Source organism: Malaclemys terrapin, chromosome 5 (genome assembly GCF_027887155.1).
Source record: "Malaclemys terrapin pileata isolate rMalTer1 chromosome 5, rMalTer1.hap1, whole genome shotgun sequence".
Taxonomy (NCBI): domain Eukaryota; kingdom Metazoa; phylum Chordata; order Testudines; family Emydidae; genus Malaclemys; species Malaclemys terrapin.
The window spans coordinates 98,711,637-98,734,616 of record NC_071509.1 but is presented as its reverse complement, the minus strand read 5'-3'; the positions used below and the strand labels follow the sequence as shown (position 1 = coordinate 98,734,616).

Sequence of the window (22,980 nt, the reverse complement as noted above, 5' to 3'; positions counted from 1 at the left end):
TTTGGAAGGGAGAGTTTTAAAGAGGATCTGTGGCTGAGAAGAAGGTTCCAGTAAAGTAAGAATGTAATTTGTACATTATTAGGTAGAATATGGGTTACTATCAAGAGAATATGTAGCTCATGTTGGAAGTGTATCAAAAAGTGCGGTACGTGGATGTAGTATGTTTCTGGAAGACTGAAGTAGTCGTTCAGGATAACGGACAGTGTGCTAGTGTAATGCCGACTGACCCCAGTCATCAGCGGGCGGGATCAAACCTGGGACCTCTGGAGCTTAGTGCATGAGCCTCTACCACAGGAACTAAAAGCCAACTGCCTGTTAGCTAAGGCTGTGGAGCAGACTCATTTTATCTTTCTCTTTAAATGGTCTCGGTGCCACTAGATAGGACAGAACGCCACACCCAGGAGGTGTGTGGGTTACACTAGCCCTTCCCTTTTCCTGCTGCATTGGTGCTCAGAGATGATAATTTCCATAAATTCCACCTGGAGACATTGTATTACATCAGAATCCATGGAAATTAAAAGGTCCTAAGGGTTCCATGTGTAATTGATAACGTTTATTGATGGTGATTGGGGAAATGGGATAACTAAAGATTTATAGGGAAAATTAAACCTACTCATTAGGGTAAAATTTTCACAACTTAAGTGATTTTGGAGCTTAAGTACCAGTTTTAAAAGTGACTTGGGCACCGGGAGCCTAACTCAGAATGAGACTTAGGCTCCTAAGTGCCCAAGTCACTTTTAAAACTGGGACTTAAGTTCCAAAGTACTTACGTAGTTTTGAAAATTGTTTCTTATATATTTAATTGGTACTAATGTAAAAGATTTCTAGAGTCTTTAGGTGGAGCCATTTTGAGGTATTAGTGGAGCAAAACATTTTAGAACAATTTTTAAAATGTAAAAATTATTTGTTCTAAAGCCCATAACTTGAAAATACTTTTGTCTGAACGGGTATCAAAATTTCATCCAAAACTAACTGAGCATACAAATGTTTCAGCCCAAAAGAATGGATGTTTTTGTGAGAAAGTTAGGGTGTCAAATTTGGGCATAGAAAGGAAACTGTCTCAAACCATTACTGTGGAGTGGCAACTGCAACTCTCTAATGTTTTACAAACAACACTCTGACAAAACATTTTCAACTGTCATGGTAAAATATTCCGTAACTTTATTGGCATTAAATAATTGTCCATCAAATCCATGAAAGTGTTCTTGCCTGGCAAGATGTTCCTCCGCTTACACTGTGATCTGTAAATGCCAAAATTTTATGTTAATGAGGAATTTCTATAAATCCTGTTCAGAAATTTAGAATATGGAAGGATGTCTTAATCTGAAAACCTTAAATATACTACTGTGGCAACTTCCTGGCCTTACACACCCCTTGATACTGATTTGTACTATACCTTCCTGCTGAAGTTTAGATATTATACTACTTGTTCACCTTTCTCAACATCTTTGCATGTTGTTGTAAAGGATTATCTCTGACTGATAAGTTACTCTGCATAGGCCTTTTCTTTCATAATTATTCCCTGAATATATTTATAGATAAAGACTTTATTTGCATGCTTTCCTGTTGGACTAAAGTGACTGTATATGAATTTTTTTTTGCATGTTCATGTGGCTGCTGAAGAAGAAATACATTGCAAGATATCTATGTAGAGTCTTGTGAGGTATATTCCATTGTTCATGTATAACATAATAGCCATCTCAGCGCCTCCTTTCTTTCTGGCACCCTGTAATCTTTTTTTTGGGGGTGTGTGTGTGTGCGAGGGACGGTGACTATAAGGGAGGTAAAGGAAAGAATGCAGCATCAGATGAGAATGAATGATGGAGGTTGGAAGTGGCAGGATGAAACAAGAACGTACAGTCACTTGTGCTGTTAAAAAGCTGTGGAAGTGTTATATTAGCTGTTTTGCTTTCTTTATGATGTTTTAGCACTAATTCTCCTTACCAGTCCATGATCAAAAACTTTCTTTTGCTGCCTGCAATCTCCTATGAGCACATATTTTGTCTCCCTAGCTGGCAGCATTGAATTTTTTTCTATTTTACCTACCTCATAAACATATTTATAGAAATTTTATTGGCTAAAATCTGATAAATGGAACTTGTGACCTCAGATTTTTATTTCTTCATTTCATATCCAACTCCATTTGTTCAGGGAAGACGATAATGTATTTTTCCATAAACATTTCTTTATTTGCAAATAATAACACTTGAACTGTTAAAACATTATGACTGATGACCTTTTGGTGACCTTCAATGGAAAGGAACAATGTAAAATTTCAGTATTTTTGTTGTACTCAATATCCTATAATGAACGAATGTTCTACGTATCAAAATTCAAGCTTGGTAGCAAAATGGAAATTGTAAAGTCACTGAGGGATCTATTACAAGCATCTGAATATCTTAATCCATATGCTACTGCATATTAGCATATATGTTAACAAATTTGCTATCCTTTCAAGATTACAGTAAATATAAGTGTTTTTTCTGCTTGATCTACATTTATTTTGAACATCTACACTTTGAACATATAGCCGAAGCAGTTGCACTGCATAATTTTTACACATTGTCATTTGTATATTGCAGTAATGCATGCAAACCTCCTATTCCCACGTGTAAGTGGTTGTGTGGAATAAAAGCCATGCATTCAAGTTGTTTCATGTACAAATGGAGGACAGAATGAGGAAAGTGTTACCATGTAAATTCAAATTTAGTGAGACTTTTATGGTATGACAAGCTATGCATGTGTGGCCAAAGTATGCTAAAGAAAAGAGAGAGAGAGCCACACACACAACCCCATCCAGGAAAACCCTGTGGGATTTGATCTGTTGTGTCTATTGAGAAATGCCTGTGGCCTATGCAATTTAAGGTAATTTTCAAGTTCACCTTCAAAGCTATTACTCTGTAGCAAATAAGTGTCTGAAAACCATTGTTAGTTATGGTGATTTTGGTTAGCTACAAGTGATTATGTATGAAAATGCTTTAAGTATTATTTCGTTGCTTCAGCTCCTCTTTCTGACTTCTCTAAGAAACAATGAGCTAATCTGCTCATGGCTATTTATAGGAAATTTATCTTGGCATTTTCTACCTTTTCCGCAAAGGCAGACACTGTTTTGTTTTATTTATTTATTTATTTATTTATTTATTGCCAATTCATCCCTTTCTAACTGTTTCAGAAATAAATGTAGCTCACATACGTTTTTTAAATCCATATCCCACTGGATAACCAGTGATTCAAGTTCGTAAATAAGTTGTTGGTGATTGTAAGTGAGTTATTGGACTCCATTTTGTAGATTTCTCATGCAGCCTTTCAGTGTTATAGAACTAACCATGCAAATGCTCATGGGAGCAAATTTACCCATTTGAATAGTATGGCAAAGTTCCCACATGCATAACTATTGCAGGATCATGATCAGGGCCAGCTCTAGGCACCAGCAAAACAAGCTGGTGCTTGGGGCGGCATGGCTGGCGCCAGAATGCCGCCCCTGCTGTCCCTAAAAATGTGCCTCGGCCGCCCTAGCTCACCTCTGCTGCTGCCGCTCGCGCACTACAGCGTGCGAAACAGCTGATTTGCGCGCCGCTGCTTGCCCTCCCTCCAGGCTCTCAAACCTGGGAGGGAGGGGGAGATCCCAAGTGGCCGTGGTGCGCGAAACAGCTGATTCGCGCGCCGCTGCTCCCCCTCCCTCCCAGGCTCTCAAACCTCTCTCTCAAAGAAAAAAACAACGGGGGGGGGGGGGGGAAGAGGGGGACGGCCAAAATTGATTTTTGCTTGGGGCTGCAAAAATCCTAGAGCCGGCCCTGATCATGATCGTTCTATTTTATGCCCATCTGGGTTCATCCATGAACAGTCCCTCCCTCTACTCATCTGAGGCTGAGCTGCCCTTGCAGTACTTCTAGCAAGTCACAGGGAGACTTTTTTTTTTTTATTCAAAGACATATACCCACCAAGTACATATTAGTGTGTGATATACAACTCGGATGATATCATATAGTGACTTTGTTAAAGTTTGTGTTTTCCATTAATCTAATTCTGCATCATAGTTTGAGTCTGGAAACACAGAGGACTTTTAATGATGGAGAATATATTTGAAAATAAACTAATTGTTTTACATTTTAGGTATGATTAATAATAAATAATAGTGGTATCAGCTGGTCTTTAATATTTTTGTTCATCATCATTCTTAGTTATGATGAACTCTACAACCTTGACTTGTCTATTCTTCATAAAAACACAAGGATGTAAGCTTGGTGTGTGTCATCTCTTCATATAATTTTAATTTTTAAACATATTAGAACGTTTCAATTGATCACATTAAAAATTAGTAAAGAAACTAGGCAACTGAGAGATGACTATGTCAGCAAGACATCTTGAAGTACTAAAATAATGGCTTCTAATCAGTTTATTTCAAAGAATAATTGGGAGCTGCGGCCAGTGGGAGCTGTGGGGGCAGTGCCTGGAGACGGACACAGTGCGCAAAGCCCCCTGGCCGCCCCTATGCCTAAGAGCCAGAGGGAGATGCTTCCCGGGACCCTCCTGAGGTAAGTGTGGTCTGAGGTCTTGGATGAGATCCTGACCCCACTGAAATCAATAGTAAAACTCCCATAGACTTTAATGGGACCAGGATTTTAACCCCTTGTTTTTAGTAATACTTGTATGCTCTTGAATTCCTTTGTCTTAATAGCCTCTTCTTCAGTTGGGCACAAGGCCTCATTATTTTTCTTAGATTCAGTAGATTTTTTTTTTTCTTTCAGTTCAAGTCTTTTTACCAGGTAATATTATCTCCATCATTGTTTCCTGATTTCATCTCCCTTTCAGGGTTTTCCCTATTTACGTATGTCTTTTCTCTCTTTCATGAAGTTTGTCATTCACTCTGTCCACAGAACTGTTATGTGCAAGTTCTTTAGATATTCTACCAGATGGGAAAATTTGGTGACAACAATTACAGATTTCAGTTTTCACATAAAAGAGTGAGTCTTGGTGGCTGCTACTGCACCAATAGTCTGATTTTTTTTTTTTTTTTTATTTTGGAGTCACTGACTCTGCAGTTTTTCCTCCTCAATTTATTAGAGAGAGAATATTTCTAAACAGATTATGCATCCCAGATTGCTGAATTTGGGAGTTCAGGCTGCTCATTTTCTTATCTGAAAATTTTGGTTCTTGTTTGGATTGGTCAGGCAAAGAATCCTCCCCACTTTAGTCTCTGGAATGTCTTGCTCTTTGAAAAAGAGAATTGTTGTCCATTTTGTTCCTAACTTCTCTAAGAAACTATGAGTTAAACTGTTCATGTTAGGCTATGTAATTGGCAATCTTCCCCTTTAATAGCCCTGGAAGAGGGACGGGGAAGGGAGCAATTGACCCTACCCCTACCCCAGAGAGAAGCCCAGCAGAGTTGCTGGGAATCAGCTGATCAGCACCTTATGATTGGCCCACACTCTCAGCTGGAATATAAAGAAGAGCTCAGTAAATGGTGAGAATAATTGATCTTTGAAGCAACTTATCAAGGGTCCTGGTAGATTCTCCATCACTGACAATTTTTAAATCAACATTGGATGTTTTTCTAGAAGATCTGCTCTTTCGGGAAGTTCTGTGGCCTTTGTTATACAGAAGGTCAGATTAGAGGATCACAATGGTCCCTTCTGGCCTTGACATGTATGAGTCTATGATGATGGGTGAAGGGAAGCCAGGAGAGAGGATACTTTCTGGGAATAGAGCAGGAGGCTGCAGGTTGGTCTTGTGGAACCCTTTCCCTGGGGTCAAAAAGGCCCTATTGGGTAGCTACCGGAAGCCAGAGGACCCCAGGCTTCATCTCTAACCAGAATGTTGTTAGTGTTGCTTTTTGTATAATTTTCTTCCTTTGTTTAGGAAAACAATGAACAAACCCTTGAAGAAGGGGACAGAAACCTAATCTGGGTGTGTAAGTCTATCTATCCCCAGTTTCCCAGCTGGTGACTAAGGGTACCAGACTACAGGCTATTTATAGGAAGTTTATTTTAACATTTTCTACCTTTGCTGCAATGCCAGACACTGTTTTAAACTGTCTTTTTGCAAGTGAAAGTTTATCTATCTATATTCCCTAATTGCAGAGGAATATTTGATGTGACACCAAAATTCTATGCACCTGTTGGTTTACATTCTTAATGTCTCCTTGCCTGTCACATTAGGGTTGGGAAACCCATCAATGTGGATTGATGGAGCCAACACACGTCTTCCCTAGCTCACCAATTATCAAATAAGAAAAGAACTGTGTATAGCTTTTTTACTTCAGATGTGCATCGTTTCAAAACTTCCAATGAAATGATTAAAACAGTACTCCTTTTTCTTTTGTAATATATTTAGATTAGGTTTGGAATGGTGGGAGTACAGGCTATTTTTTTAAAGCATTAAAAAAGGGAAGAAATATAGGAAGTGAAGCCTGTTTGTACTGAAATACTTTATTTTGAGTCCCCTGCCTGAGTCCCCTCTCTACTGTAGCCTCTTAAACCTTTGAGCTATCTAGTCTGATTTCTAAGCAGATGTATTAATGCATGACTGATAACTGTAGATATGTTAGATTGAGTTATGAGTGGGCAATTTAAAAAAGTGTCTTTAAATAGAAGTGCTGTCTGTACAGCATCCAGTCTGTTAGGGAAACTGTCACAATGTAGACTAGAATCTTTTTGCTGAGTGAGATTAGAAATTAAAGAAAAATTCTTTAAACTGTTTAACATCTCTACTTGCAAAGTAAAACAGGTCAGGAAAAATGAGAGGTACGAGTTTGAAAAACGTAAGGGGGTTCAGATTTAATTGTGATATTGAGGATGTATCAGTCAGTCATTTAGAGTAGGAAGCTGAAGAAGCTAATTTTAGACATTATTCTGATGAGAGATGGTGGACACATCACTCCAAATAAATATTTAAAGCATAATGCTCCAAAAAGGGGTGGAGGGAAATGATTTCTCTTTAATTGGACACCAGTTAAATCAAAGAACAATGGCTTTATATTAACCCCTTCTCTGCTGGTCTCAATCACAACATTCATTGATGTTTTGATATTCCATGGCGCTGTTTGCACATCAGAGATGGTTCAGCAATCAAAGTATAATTTTGTCACATATACCTCATATTAGGCAGCATTTATGTGGTTAGTAAAAACAAACAAAATCGTAAATTGGAAATTAGTAAAAACTATGTTAGTGAAGTCAGTTTGTCAGTGGAAGAGTTTACCGGTAGGTATGGCAAACCTGGAGACATTCAAGATGAGATTACATTTGTGACGCAGTGAAGTGGGTTTACCCAAGATGTCATCTTTGATTCTCTGAAGCCTAACTTGTTCTAAACGTGTTATCAAACTAAAATCATAGAGTTTATATTGTACAGATGTTTTGTCTTCATTTGTTTGCAAAAAACTTATTTTTAGTCACCCCAATTCAGGGCCATACTTTTTCTTTGTTTGGATAACATAGGAGAAGTGAAATGTGATACTTGGATCTTTGTGAGAAATGAATGTGTGAGGATTTGTATAGCTTTATTAACTGATGCAACCAATTCCTGTGAAAAGTATCTAGTTCTTGCTTAGTTGACCTGTCTTTAAGTTCAAGTAATGCCCTGCTCATCTCTCCACTTTTTAAAAAAATATAAAGCTAATAAAGTCAGGAGTCATTACTGGAGAGCAAATTAATGCACATGGCTATAGAGCTGTTACAGGTATGATGTTTGTGGAAGGGGAAAATGATATGTTTCTTTCATATGTCCTCTGTTCCATCTTTTACACAGCACGATATATTGAATTACAATAGGTTGTCACTGTTTCTTTTTAGATATGATGACAGATTCCTACCTTAGGAGTGCCTGGATTGCTTTCATCTGTAGAATATGTTTCTTCTAAAGTGAAAGAAACAAAGTACAAATGCAGAAAGAATTCTTAACCTAGACTTGGTCTGTGGGAATTATCTATCTGAGCCCTATCTCTTGATAGTAGAACGCAAAGCCCCTTTGCACAAGGTTTAAAGCTATTTGAGGCTTTGACCCATTGATCTTGCTTTCTGCTAAGGCAGGATGGGCAATTAATTGGCTGAAGAAACCTGATAAACTTCCAGTTGCTTAACAACATCAAAGCAAACAATAACTACCATGTGTTTTCTCTAAGCTCATTTGTATTTAAAATAGCCCTGAACTTGCCAATTGGGGACATGACTAAAACACTGTCCTGATAAACTATTTAGATAATTAAACTTAAAATGAATTCAAGTGTGAAGATTGATTCATGCTTCATCCTGATGTCATTAAATTACAAGCATGTATTGAGAATTTGTTTTGGTAGATTTAATTTGTTAGTGATAATACAGTTTCATTTCTAGAGTGTTGAACAATGTTTACATTGCTACTGTGGAATGTGTTTTCTTTGTACAGCAAATATGTAATGAGAACTGATAATCAGTTTTAAGGAACAAACTGGGGCAATAGTGACTAATGGCTGTAAAGATGGTTGAGAGATGCAGAACATTCTAATCATGTATTCCTGTGGTTTTGTGGGTCACTCAAATAGGAATAATGAGAATTGGTAGTTGGTTAATCTACTCAAGTCAGGTTTGCATTAGTACTTCATAGGAAAGAATACTGGAGAATCAGTTCAAAGATCTTTCTTTTAGCTACATGAATTAATATTATTAGAACAAATATTGGCTTACCTGTTGTGAATGAGTGATAGTGTCTTTATTTAAAAATTAGCGTTACATTAGCTACACTCGTTAAGTAGTATCTCTGCACAAATGCTTGATTTGCATATGCAATTGCAATCATTATGTGCAAATGCAGGCACAAAATTACATAGGAAACTTTGTGCTCCTAAACCATGTGTCATTTTTCTAAAAAATGGCAAAGGAAATTGAAATTAATTGCCCGATACCATGCAGTTAGTTTGTGACATGCCAGAACTACAGTTGTGGACTAACATCTCCTAATTTCTGTGCTTTGGTATGAGAAAGATAGGTTTTAAAAACACACATTGGTTAAATTAACCAGTTACTTCTACTACATTTTTCTTCTTTTGGATCTGTGTTCCTTAGCTAAAATGCAGACTGAAGAATTATTTTAAATTTGAGTTTTATTAGCCAAAATAACTTTTAAAGCAAATAAGTTACAGAAAACAAAATAAGGATAGATGAATTCAGAAATTGAATTCTACATGGGATGTTAAAATTTTCAAGATCTAAAGGAGACAAAATGGGTGAGGTAATATCTTTTACACAATAAAAGATTACCTCACCCACCTTGTGTCTTTCATATCCTGGACCAACATGGCTACAATAACAGTGCATACAAGAGATAATAAATCATTTTAATTAATACACGGTCTTATTTATCCAAGTTCTGTATTAGACTGGGCAGGTGATTTTAGTATCAGTCTAGACCTGTGGATCTTTGACTATAGATTCTTATTTACTTCCTATCAAGCTTATGTGAATTTATGGGACTACTTGTATAAGATCAACCAAACGATTTTAAAGTAGTATTTAGAAATTTAGACAAGCTACTTAATTATCAAAATGTCAGTTCAGATGATACTCATAGCCAAGCTTTGACACTTATACATGCATATTAAACCCAATATAGTATTCAGGCAAGAATTTTGAAGCTATTCTGATTTCTTTAGAGTTTCAGCAATACTGTGAACTCTTATGTCAATTTAACCAAAGATTCGGATAGAGGCAAAAGCTGTAGTTTACATCATGATTCAAAGCTTCTTCCTCTTTTTATCTGAGAAACTGTCAATTCTCTTGACCACAAAATCTCTGTGATTTCTAGATAAACTCTGAAACTTCCAGGCTGTCTCACAGCTAACTTCTGCTATAGGAAAGCACAGTTTCCTGCTACAGATATACAGTACTAGGCTTAGTTAGCGTAATGAATTTCTCCAGTCTCTCAACACTGTAAACTGAGTTAGTGATTCACTGTAATTTTTTGACAACTAAAATTAAACTTAGTGAAATGCTAGTGTACATCATCCATTGTAATCATTCAGAGGGTTTTAACTCACGTTCCTACTTCTTATACACATTTAGTTTTATGTAACCAAATTATCGCTTGGGTAAACACACGTATACAAATCATTTTGCTTATCAGTAGGAACTGGTATGAAGGTGGGTTCTTCAGTTCAGCTTCAAAATTTCAATTACTGGTTTCTCAAGACAAATAAGAACATAAAGAACATAACATAAGAACAGCCGTACTGGGTCAGACCAAAGATCCATCTAGTCCAGTATCCTGTCTACCGACAGTGGCCAATGCCAGGTGCCCCAGAGGGAGTGGACCAACAGGCAATGATCAAGTGATCTCTCTCCTGCCATCCATCTCCACCCTCTGACAAACAGAGGCTAGGGACACCATTCCTTACCCATCCTGTCTAATAGCCATTAATGGACTTAACCTCCATGAATTTATCCAGTTCTCTTTTAAATGCTGTTATAGTCCTAGCCTTGACAACCTCCTCAGGTAAGGAGTTCCACAAGTTGACTGTGCGCTGCGTGAAGAAGAACTTCCTTGTATTTGTTTTAAACCTGCTGCCTATTAATTTCATTTGGTGACCCCTAGTTCTTGTATTATGGGAATAAGTAAATAACTTTTCCTTATCCACTTTCTCCACATCACTCATGATTTTATATACTTCTATCATATTCCCCCTTAGTCGTCTCTTTTCTAAGCTGAAGAGTCCTAGCCTCTTTAATCTCTCCTCATATGGGACCCGTTCCAAACCCCTAATCATTTTAGTTGCCCTTTTCTGAATGTTTTCTAGTGCCAGTATATCTTTTTTGAGATGAGGGGACCACATCTGTACGCAGTATTCGAGATGTGGGAGTACCATCGATTTATAAAAGGGCAATAATATATTCTCAGTCTTATTCTCTATCCCCTTTTTAGTGATCCCTAACATCCTGTTTGCTTTTTTTGACAACCATGACAAATGACAACCATGTTCCCATTCTCTTTCTGGATTTCACAGCAGTCTCCCTAGGTAGGTCTTTGAAAGACAAGAGTTTAGTGTTTCCAACCATGGGATGGTCTCCTGGCCAGGTAATGACCGTCCTGCTCACAGTCCAGATGTTTTTCACATTCTTGTCCAGATGTTTTAGCTTCAGGGAATGATGTGTGGAATGATGCAGGGCACTTTCTGCTGGGTAGTGTGGCTTTGTTCTTTTCTTAGCAAAGTTGCCCTGGTCCAATCAGAAAGTGACCCATGCTTCTGGCAAAGATTTGACATAACCATCCCGGGTATGATTTGTGTCCATTCTCAATATCTAATGAAAAAATGAGGCATCTCCTTTATGGGTTCCTGCAACTGTGTTTGGAAAATTCTAGTATCTTCATGCAAAACATCTTGTGCCCCATTCCATTTTGTGTAAACCTGGCCATACATTGAACACTTGCTGGTTTAGCTCTGGTCAGCAACCTACTTTGGCAAGTTACTTTCTATCTTGTGTGGTCCTCTGGCCAACTTTGCACAATTTCATGTTCTTTCCATCAGCACTTTTAGCTGTTTTCAGAAAGGACCATTTTGAAGTTAGAAGAGAGTTTTTATGTCAAATCTCTTCATACTATTTGATGGTTCCATCCTTGTGTAGGAGTTCATCATGCAGCAGTTAAAATCATTTGACTTATTTGCTTGATCAGTCACCAATAGGAGATCACAATTAATTAAATCATGCAAAAAAGCTCTACACACCTTTGGATCAGTACTTAGTTGTTCCCTACAACTCAGTGATAGGGTTAGCAGGAACACTTTATATGCAAAATTCTCTCTGTGCAACTGCCAATCATACAATTGATCAGGCTCTATGGCTTTATAACATGTTGGTTGGTTCACCTTAAAGATTTGCACTTCATTTTGCCTTTTCGACATGCCATTTGAATGAATTGGCTTCTTTAATACAAATACTTCGTTTGCTTATACCTTTATTAAAGATCAGTTATATATATCGTATTGATCACATTTCAATTTAAAATAGACAAACATGGTCTGAACTATTTGCAATATTTTGTGATAAGGTTGGCCAAGTCACAAAACTTCCTCAAACTGAAAGGGCCTGTTACAGAATGCCTTGAGACAGCTTTAATTTTCTGATATGGTTTCTTAAATCATAATGGACACCTGTTCAGATTTCTTTATCTAGTAATAACACTCTATCTTACCAGACTGTATCAAATAATATAGCTTGATCTGCTGTCTCTCTCTCTCTCACAAATTTATAGGCATAACATATAGACGAAAACAAGTAAGAGAAAGTTACTTTACAGCTCTAGCAAGAGGTTGTGGTTAAGCCTAGCAAGTTAGCAACTCAGTCTGTCTGCTCTGTGTGAAACACAGAAACAACATCTGGTGTTCGACATGTTTTAAAGGCTTAAACTTAAGTTATGCCAAGATGTGCAGATGTCTGTCATGTTAATAAGCTTCATATTTTGTGTGTCATCATTGCATTGGTTTACTAGACTATGCTGCCTTTCTGAGAAAGATCTCATTTAGCTGAACTCTTTTAAAAATCTCTGAGTATTAATCTAAGAGGTGTTGAAGGACAAAGACCCTACCAGCGTGGTATGAGAAATGCCACCCACCTACATCAATGGGTAGTGGAACTTGATGGGGCCAGTGGTGAAAGGGAGGGAGACACTCGCCAAGGTAGTTCCTCAGGGGCATCTCTAGCACCCATTGGCCAGCTGGGGAAGAGGGGGACTGATTGGCCAAGATTCCCCAGCTCCCAGGATTTAGCCCAGCACAGGGGCCATGTGGAGCCTCTTTCGGCTCTGTTTGAGCAGCCCACCGTGAACTAGGAATTGGAACTTGGCCTGACAGATGCTGCGGGTCTAGCCTGTTTAGGGGAGCAGGAAGGAATTTTTTGCACCAGTCAGTTTTTTGCCTTCCTTTCAGCACCTTCAAGCCACAGAGGGTTGAGTAGGATCATGCTTAGTATCTAACGGAGGTACTGAGGTGGAGATGTTTATTCGTTGCAACAAGTGGTCAGTTTCCAGTGCAGATAGGGAATAAAATTAACAGCTCCCAGTGTTAAAAGACCTCAAATTTTGTTGTTGGGCCTTAAGTTCATGTGATAGGGTGAAACCTTGTGGCCCTCGCGGGCACAGGTTCCCACCTCTACACCCTCTGTCCCCGTGGGGAGAAGGATTCTAGGACTCGGAGAGAGAGAGCTGAGTCCTTGGGAGGGAGAGTGAGGGGGGGTGTAGGTTGACCAGAGCCTACCCTGCATTATGGGTTATATGATCAGGAGCCCGTTATGGGTTATATGGTAAGGAGCCCTGTAACCCTCGGAATGGAATCAATTAAATGCCAGGTGTAGGAGAGTATGGGTGGTGGGCGGGTAGTGCCCCTCCCCAGTATTTAATAAAAGTTGTGGCCTGCTGCTTAATCCCATGCATGTGTCTGTCCTCATTTTGCCACTATGTCCACAGCAAATAACATCAAGAAATTAAACTTGTAAACCAGGGCATATTGCTTCAAAATATCTCTCACTTACATTTATCTTTTGACCCACACCTGACTTGCAACATTTTTTGCAGATTACTTAGGAAGATCATTAGAATGGCTTTTAAAATCTATGGCATACTGCAAATTGAATGGAATACTTAGAGAAAATTCAAGCAATCTAATTCATGTATACCAGAAGGTCATGAATTACTGAAACTGTATCACCTGTTAAATCTGAAACTGCTTTATTTTTCATTTTCAGCTTTTATAATGGTAATAACTATCCGGGGTGCCATCTTGGATTGTGATCTAGTGGGCTGTGCTTAATACTTGCAGAGAAGACCTCTAAGGAAAACCTAGGTTCCTTCAGGAAAGATGAGAGTGATTTAGCTGTGAGACATTCCAACCACTGCCTTAGCATAAAGTCAGAGGGCACCTTTGGTCATCAAGTATGCAGTGAAATATTTTGTAAGGGTACAAGTGTTAGCCCAAGTAGTCTGTTTAAATTTCAATTTGGGAAAATATATTCTCCCTACCTAAATACCTCCATCAATTCCAGTTAGACCATGTTTTCTTCTGCATGTCCTATTCTAAGGTCTTGTTTACCCTACCTCCTAAATCAACGTAAGCTACGTCGCTCAGGGGTGTGGGGAAAAAAAAAAAAACACCTACCCCCTTGAGCGACGTAACTTACATCAACTTAAAGTGGTGTCTACACCACGCTATGTCAGCAGGAGATGCTCTCCTGCCGGCATAGTTTCTGCCTCTCGTTGAGGTGGAGTAATTACATCGACATGAGAATGCTCTCCCCTTGACTTAATGAGTCTTCACCAGAAGCACTAAATCAGCACCTCTGCATCGATACTACCATGCTAAATCAGCGTCCCTGCAAAGACAAGCCCTAGGTGATTGAGTATGCTGTGTGCTGTTAAACAGTTGAAGCATTCCACCTCAGAGAGGTAGGTGCATTTCAGGGTGGGTGAAAGGATTCCTCTGTATGGCATATGCATGCACCTCCCTCCCAACCCGCCTTGCTGGCAAAATCCAAGCCATATCCCAGTAGCAGAAAGCCCTCCTGAAGGGTAAGAGTACAAACCGCTGATCCCATTTCACAGGTATGGTCTGATTCCAGCAGAGCCCACTACATTGTTTGGGCCAGAAACAAGGGTGATGTGATGATTGTTAATCTCACAGATAGCTTCTGCTAGGAGGGCTTTTAAAGAGTTTAAAACTTTTCCCTTCTTGCATTTTCCCTGGGGAAGGTGGCACCTTGTGTATGAATCTCCTTCTGGGGTTAGCTGCCTCCAGTAGCACACAGGGGTGCAAATTTTGTCTCCTCTGCACTTGTGGGGGTTGACTGAAGCCCATAATATTTGAAAAGCGCTTTGAAATGAAGGGCCCTACATTAGACACTATTATCAGTAATAAATGGTTGTGATTATCTGCGCGTTAATCTCCAAGAGAGACCCTATAACTCATTCATTATTGCCTAAATATCTTCTGTCCTTACGATTCTGACCCTTTAAAGCCTGGAACAGTCTCTAGTCAATCATTTTTAGAAGCAAAAGGTTATTTTCTATTTATAATTACAAACAAAATCTGTAACCTAGAAAACATTGTGATTTGGGAAGGTTATAAGAAGAAATCAAAGACACTGCCTGTCCCATTTCATCAAATTCATGTCCCTGTATATGAATATACATACATACATACATACTGTGACAAAGTTCCTCCTCTATCTTGGTGGGTCCTGCGCTTATTGGCAGATTTTCTTGCCTCAGAGATTCACCATGTGGGTTGGGGAACAGCCCAAAGACCTTCCCCTCTGGGAGAACCCACAGTCCAGGTCAATTGGGAGGTTTGGGGGGAACCCGGGCCCGCCCTCTACTCCGGGTTCCAGCCCAGGGCCCTGTGGACTGCAGCTGTCTATAGTGCCTCCTGTAACAGCTGCATGACAGCTACAACTCCCTGGGCTACTTCCCCATGGCCTCCTCCAAACACCTTTCTTATTCTAACCACAGGACCTTCCTCCTGTTGTCTGATAACACTTGTGCGCCTCATTTCTCTAGCAGCACACCCTCTCGCTCTCAGCTTCTTGCACCTCTTGCTCCCAGCTCCTCACACTCACACCACAAACTGAAGTGAGCTCCTTTTTAAAACCCAGGTGCCCTGATTAGCCTGCCTTAATTGATTCTAGCAGCTTCTTCTTAATTGGCTCCAGGTGTCCTAATTAGCCTGCCTGCCTTAACTGGTTCTAGCAGGTTCCTGATTATTCTAGTGCAGCCCCTGCTCTGGTCACTCAGGGAACAGAAAACTACTCATCCAGTGACCAGTATATTTGTCCTCTACCAGACTCCTGTACCGCACTGGTCTGGGTCTGTTACAATACATACATGTGGGCTCCTTCCCAACCAAATCCACGGTATCCTTAATAACCCAGGCAGGACCCTTACTTCTCTCACTGTGGTCTTCAACTACTGTCTTTGGGTGCTTTTGTGTTTTTAACATCTCCTTTTACTCTTCTTAAAAATCTATTTCTCTCTTGCTATTTTAACATGGTTTTAGAAAATTTCAAAATGAATCACAAGCTCTGTCTCTCATGCACATCTACTGGAACTGAGATGTACAGGAGGAACACCCTTGGGTGCTGGATGAGAAAGAACTTCTCCCCCTGGACTCTGTCATGGAGAAGCATCAGAGCTGCCTTGCAGCTATTGTATCACCTTCTCAAAGCTGGGGGAGTAGCTAATGGTTACATATTGTTTCAAGCCCCAGTGCAAAATCATACTGATTTTGTGGAGTCAGAGCCCTCCATGAATGCAAGAGTCTGATGGGAGACAGAGTTTGCTATTGTGTCTTGTGTATTTGATACATGTATCCTCTGGGAAATGTTTGCAATCTTTGAAACATTTGTTGGAAAGCAAACCACTTTCTAAAAGAAAATATAAAACACAAACCAATCAACCCAAACAACTCTCTGGTTACAGGAAATGTCCCCTTTTAAGAAACCAGTCAGATTACCAAATCATTTACTGTTTGCTGTGTTGTTATAGCATGTTGGTCTCAGTACATTACAGTGATAAGGTGGGTGAGAAGAAGAGCTCTGTGTAAGCTCAAAAGCTTGTCTCTTTCATTAACACCAAAACAAGTTGGTCCAATAAAAGATATTATCTCACTCACCTTGTCTTTCAAATCATTTAGATCAGTTTTCCAGGCTTTAGCTATTTATCCTTAATCAGATAATCTCCTTGATACAGTTTTTGTTCTGAAAGTAAATCTCCCTGGTGAAAGAGCAGTCTTCCTGGGTTAAAACTGTTAAAACTTAATTTGATCTGGCTTCTCTAATATTGTAGCAAGACATATCTTTATTTTCCCTGGTGGTACGTTTAGAAGCCTCAGTGACAGGCACCTCTCTAATTCATGCTGTTGTATAGGGAAAAACTACTCATCTTAATTTTAACCATTGAAAAACCCTAAAGGTATAGATAATACATATGTCCAAGTAACTGTCGTTTGACTTTATATACATACACGTTTTTATTTTCTCCCTTGAAGATTAAGGTTGGCCCATTTAAATGGTCTGACCCCTTGGATGAGCAACATGTCTCAACATTAATAGTGTGCTGTCACCAAAGGAATCTGGTCAGAGGGAATAGCCATGATCCTAAAGGGACTGGGAAACAATGGTAACGTTTTCTGAATGAAACAGCTTTTTTTTTTTTTTTTTTTTTTTTAAGGAAGGAGTTCAATTATTGCAGTTGAAATCCTTTCTGTAGTTAAAATAAATTTGCACAAAATACAGCAAACTTATATACCATAAAATGCAAATATTTCAGTTTAAGTATATTTCTCCTCTATGATAGACAGGAACAAGTGTTCTACATTTTCACTTGTACTGTGTTTGGGGTTAATACTGGTCATTAGCATGGCCTAGGCTTGTGATGTTAGCTCTGAATTGTGGTATTGAATTATTTGTACCTAATTTGAATCCTAGATGCTCAAAATACAGGAAAAAAGTTCTATGAACATAGTACCAACTATCCTCCTGCAGCTATATATAAGCAGAAGTATGCAATCTTGTCACTATCTTTAAGCTGTTAATGATAAATTCTGCAGCAATTAATGATGCAGAGATTTCAGATATTGAAATGACTCTGTAGAGTAAGTACAATTATTGATTTTAATTTCTTTTAATTGGTTGTGGGTTGAGTGAGGAAGAAGAGGGTCATCATATATTTTTGCTCTGCCCAAATACAACTCTAGGACTAAAGAGGAAATGTTAGTAAATTGCACTGAAAGTAATGGAGGAATATGGGGTTTATTTGTTTTTGTATTTTGTTAGGTCATATGTCTTCAAAACATTGTAAGGTTTAGATCTAGTTCAAACAAAAATATAAACCTGTAGTGCATAAATGAGAAAAACTTTAAATGCTTATAACTGAAAAACTGCTAAAATAAATTACTTCAAACAAGTCTTGATCACAAACAGATCTGCAAGACTAGGTATATCTTCATCAGGTCAACTCAGTTGTTGAGTTCTGTGTGTGCAAAATTCTTGCCAGGGGACTTTGTCTTCTGTAACAACAACGAGGAGTCCAGTGGCACCTTAAAGACTAACAGGTTTATTTGGGCATAAGCTTTCGTGGGAAGATGTGGGTTTTTCACCCACGAAAGCTTATGCCCAAATAAATCTGCTAGTCTTTAAGGTGCCACCGGACTCCTTGTTGTTTTTGTGGATACAGACTAATATGGCTACTCCATGATACTTGGCACCATGCAAGGCACTCAGTCTTCTGAGGGTTGTTTTTTTTCCAGCCTAAAAAAGGATTTTGCTGGACAAGGTTTATGAGGAACAGAAGAAGGATATTATAAAAGAAGTGGAAAGTTGACTTTAACTACTACAGTTGGTACCATTTCTGCTTTGAAAAAAAAAGTGTGGATATAATATATATTTTAATTGACACTACACCAGTGGAAGTGAATTGCAAAGGAATGTTCTACAAAGAGTTAAACTAAAATTGTCACTGGCCAATCTCCAATGTTCTACTAGTTACATGAAGTCATACTGAGAATAGATATGAATACTTTAAAAAACTGAAGAATGATGAAACCCTCTGACTGGCTGGTGGGAAGGGTGATATATGTAGAAAAACAATATGGGTCTGGTTTTGTTTCTGTTTTCAGCTTTTCAGAATGGTTTAATTGCTTTTCATTTTCACTGTTCTTAAACATTCAGAAAAGTAGATGTTTATGAGAAAGCAACACATGAACTGATGATTTTATGTAGAGAATTGTGCCTGCAGTAAATTTAACTCAGTAATGCAGTTAAATGCCTCTGGCTGTGGACTCTGATTAGGCACAGCAAAATTTAATGTATAATCTGCATCACCTTAAATGACTGCCTCTTGGAGTTTCAGATATTGACATAAGCACTGTACGTAGATTATCAAAGTTAAATAAAACCCAGAAGTAGATTCTAATTGTGAAACTGCAGTAATTATTGTATAAAATGTCTTCTCTCAGTTTAACATTTAAAAAAATGTTCCTCGTCTGCCTCTCTAACACTCATTCTGCCTTTCTCAAATCACATTTTCTGGAGTCTTGTAACTTGCATAAACTTCACTTGGAGTCTGACATTTGTAACCTTTGGGCAGGCTGAATCATCAAACACAGCAAAGTGTGATTAAATGATGCAGATTCCAGTCTGCCAATTCCTTGATTTGTGTCATGTCATTATTTTGATCTGTTGCTGAGTTGTGATTCACTGTTGTGACCCAGCATCTCAAAACTCAATGTAATGTGTAGTAAGGGCCTGACTTCCAAAGTTAGGCATGTGCAAACAGATGCATGCAATTGTATATACCTCACTTGGAGAATCTGGTCCTGCTATGTCATTCACATTTTAAAATGATTCCTCTGTAGAATTCCATGGTTCAGAACACTGCTTGAGTTTCTGCATTTAGCACTTCTCCAGTAGTACTAGCAGTAGCAGAATGAGACATTCTGTGATAGAGTGACCAACTCTAGTGTATTTTACTCTTCTCTGCCAGCACATCTGGGAAAATCTGTGTTGGAGTTCAAGCATGAATTGTGATCAACTGCTGGTACTATACCATGTATGTGATGGGTTTGCCAGAAAGGGAAGGAGTTTTGCAGACGTGTTTTCCTAGTGCATCAGCATTCAGGACCAATCTCAATACATGGCTGCAGTGTCAACAAGGGCATCGAGTGCTTAGCCTCAGACTGGGAAGTATTTCACATCACTGACTAGTGACTTCATATGGCCAACTGGAAGAGAAACATACGATTTGGTGAAAGCTATGTCCATCCCTTCTCAGCTGGAGGGGACAAACATAGAGACCTGGTTCAGGCTTGATTAAAAGCGTGGCTCTGCATGTCCGTGCTCATCTCAACTTTCAATCTTTAAAGAAAATGTAAATTTCCACCCCTTTAAATGGGTAACATTGGCTTCAAACTTTTAAGGGATATTCTGGGTTCAAATTCATTATGATGTTTCTTCTTAAAAGTGACCTATTATTAACAGTCCCTGCCATTCTCATCCAAAACATGCAGGTTAACATTTTCAAAATTGACTAAGTCCCATTTTCAAAAGTGACTGAAGCGTGTAGCAGCTGAAATCCCATTGACTCAGTTCCATTCGGCTCTGCCCCACAGGGAGCAGAATTATTAAGTAAGTTCCAAGACTCCAAAAAATATGATTTGAGAAAGGCAGAATGAGGGTTAGAGAGGCAGACGAGTACATCTCTCGGCTTGCGCCACTTCCAGCAGCTCCCATTGGCCTGGAGCAACAAACCGCGGAACACTGGGAGCCGCGATCGGCCGAACCTGGGAACGCGGCAGGTAAACAAACCAGCCTGGCCCGCCAGGGGTATTCCCTGCACAAGCGGCAGAACAAGTTTGGGAACCACTTATCTAGACCAGCTATGCCAACCTGCTTTTAAAAATCTCCAATGATGGAGATTCCACAACCTCCCTAGGCAATTTATTCCAGTGCTTAACTACCCTGGAAGGAAGCTTTTCCTAATGTCCAACCTAAACCACCTTACTGCAATTTAAGCCCATTACTTGTTGTCCTATCCTCTACAGGTTAAGGAGAACAATTTTTCTCCCTCCTCATTGTAAGAACCTTTTATGTGCTTGACAACTGTTATAGTGTCCCATCTCAGTCTTCTCTTCTCCAGACTAAGATATCTAATTGCAAGAAATGTTTCAGTATATGCTATCTACCTGAAGACACAGATAATTTCTACTAATTTTTTAGCTTATTGAAGCTTTCCTTTGAAAGATTCAATGAATGGAAGGGTAGTTTAGGTAGAACTTGTTAAAAAATACAAAAATGATTAATAAAATCATCTTGAACTAATATTCTGGAACTTTCCCGTTGGAAACTTATTGTTTAGTTGTTTGTGTTCTGCTGTAGCATGTTGCATAGACAAATTCTCTGGTTTTATACTCCTGTGGGATTCATTTAACAATGCAGACTAAGTTGGAAAAGATTGTTCAGCACTGCAGTGGGGACTGGCAAACCAAGACAACCAGCTTTGCTAACACTGGAAAGCTTTCTGTGCTAGCTGATGAAAACTGAATGATATTGGTTTGCTCAGTCCAGCTAAGCTGATTTATTGAAATTCCTAAATGTAGGCTCTAAGTTGTACTTTCTTTTGACTAGTCCTCAAAGTCTAACACTATATAATGCAACAGATCTCCTCTTAGAAGCTGTGTGAGTTTTTAACCTTTTATGGCAAATGGTCTTTACATGAACTCTTATGACTGTGAAGATTAGGGTTTTAACAACAAAGTATAAAATACACTTCTACCCCGATATAACACAAATTCGGATATAACGCGGTAAAGCAGTGCTCGGGGGAGGGGGGGCGGTGTTGCGCACTCCGGTGGATCAAAGCAAGTTCGATATAACGCGGTTTCACCTATAACATGGTAAGATTTTTTGGCTCCCGAGGACGGCGTTATATCGAGGTAGAGGTGTATGTAGCATTACCTTTTAGTGTCTAGAAGCGCCCTATTGACAAAAGTCCTTGCAAGTGGCTGAGTTTTTTTTTAAAGTGAGTGTAGGTGAAATGGAAACTAAATATAAAGTGCCACTGTAGCACGACAATAACCAACATCTGCTCTTACCATTTTTTTAGTTGTTGCTGTTTTGTCCTCTTCAATTTGCTTCCTCCCCCCCGCCCCTTTGCGCTTTATTTTTAGGCCAGTAAGTATCTCTTTGACTTATGCCACTTTACAAGTAATATGGAGCAATGATAAGCAATGAGCACAGCAGCCTTTCCTGAGATGCAGCAGGCCTTGAATTTTCTAGTATATTGGATTAACATGTTAGCACTCTGGGTGTTTAAAGTTGCCTGTGTTTTGGTGCCTGCAACAGAGCCACTGACTTCATGGTACATGTCTACTGCTGTCATTGTTCTGTTTTAAAATGCATTTAAACAGGAAGGTGTTTTCCAGAGTCAAACCCATGTTACCTTTCCTTTTACCAGAATAGTTATCCGTAATACCTGCAGGTCTGCTTGACATGTGGTCATAAATGTGCTTAATTTTGCAGATGATAATTTTATGAACACATCTAATTATTATTATTATTATTATTATTACTACTTTGGATGTGGGAATGGTTTAGAGGCCATGTGGTTTATGCAGCATTAGTTTTCTGTGTAGTTATAATCACAAAGGGAGACTGATAACTCTGACTTGCTCTATCTGTATAGTGAATGTTTTGTTGTCTTGTTCCTCTGTTGGAAAAAAATTGACTATTGTCAGCACTGCAGATCCAATAGCTATGGAGCTATTCTCTGTCTTGACAGATTAGCTAGCCAAGTTTTAGTAGTAGATTCTTTATTGCTCGTGGTGATGAGCAAGACAGAACTCAGGTTGAGTTTGGGGCAGTCTATTAGATAAAAACGTATTTTTACTTGTAAACTGAACAAATTTGATATAGAAATCAGAGTCACAGTCAGCCTGGAAACCTATAATGCCACTTGTATCTTGGTACAAGGTCACCTTTTCAGTATAAATTCACTTCAAGTAGATGTGTGGTATCTGCAGTATAGTCTAAAGATTAGAACATTGGACTGGAGCCCTGGGTTGTTTTCTCCACTCTGCCACTGGCCTGCTAAGTGAGCTTGGGCAAATCACTTGACCTCTGTGTGCTGCAGTTTTACAAACGGGGATAATGATACTGACCATTTTTATAAAGCACTTAGAAATCTACATATGCAAAGAGCTATATAAGAGCTAAGAATTATTTATTATTAATAACAAAGGAAATCTGTACTCAACTGTTTCTGTCGTTTTGTTTTTTGGAGCAGAGGAGGTGGTAGTTACTCTTGAAAGCATGCATACTGATTTTTATGGTAGCTTAACAAATAACTGAAGTGACATAAAATCTAGGCTCCTTAACCCTCCACCCCCTCTACTCTTCCTCCCGGTGCTGTAGTTTAATTCATACCACCAGTATTTTCAGTGATAATGCAGATTATTAGGTACAAGAATTC

At 38.9% G+C, this 22,980-nt stretch overlaps 1 protein-coding gene across 15 annotated transcripts in view; it reads left to right on the top strand.

The window, feature by feature from the left end:
- CAMK2D (calcium/calmodulin dependent protein kinase II delta) overlaps positions 1 to 22,980 on the top strand; it is a 263,534-nt gene that overhangs the window by 23,846 nt on the left and 216,708 nt on the right. The window lies entirely within an intron of this gene.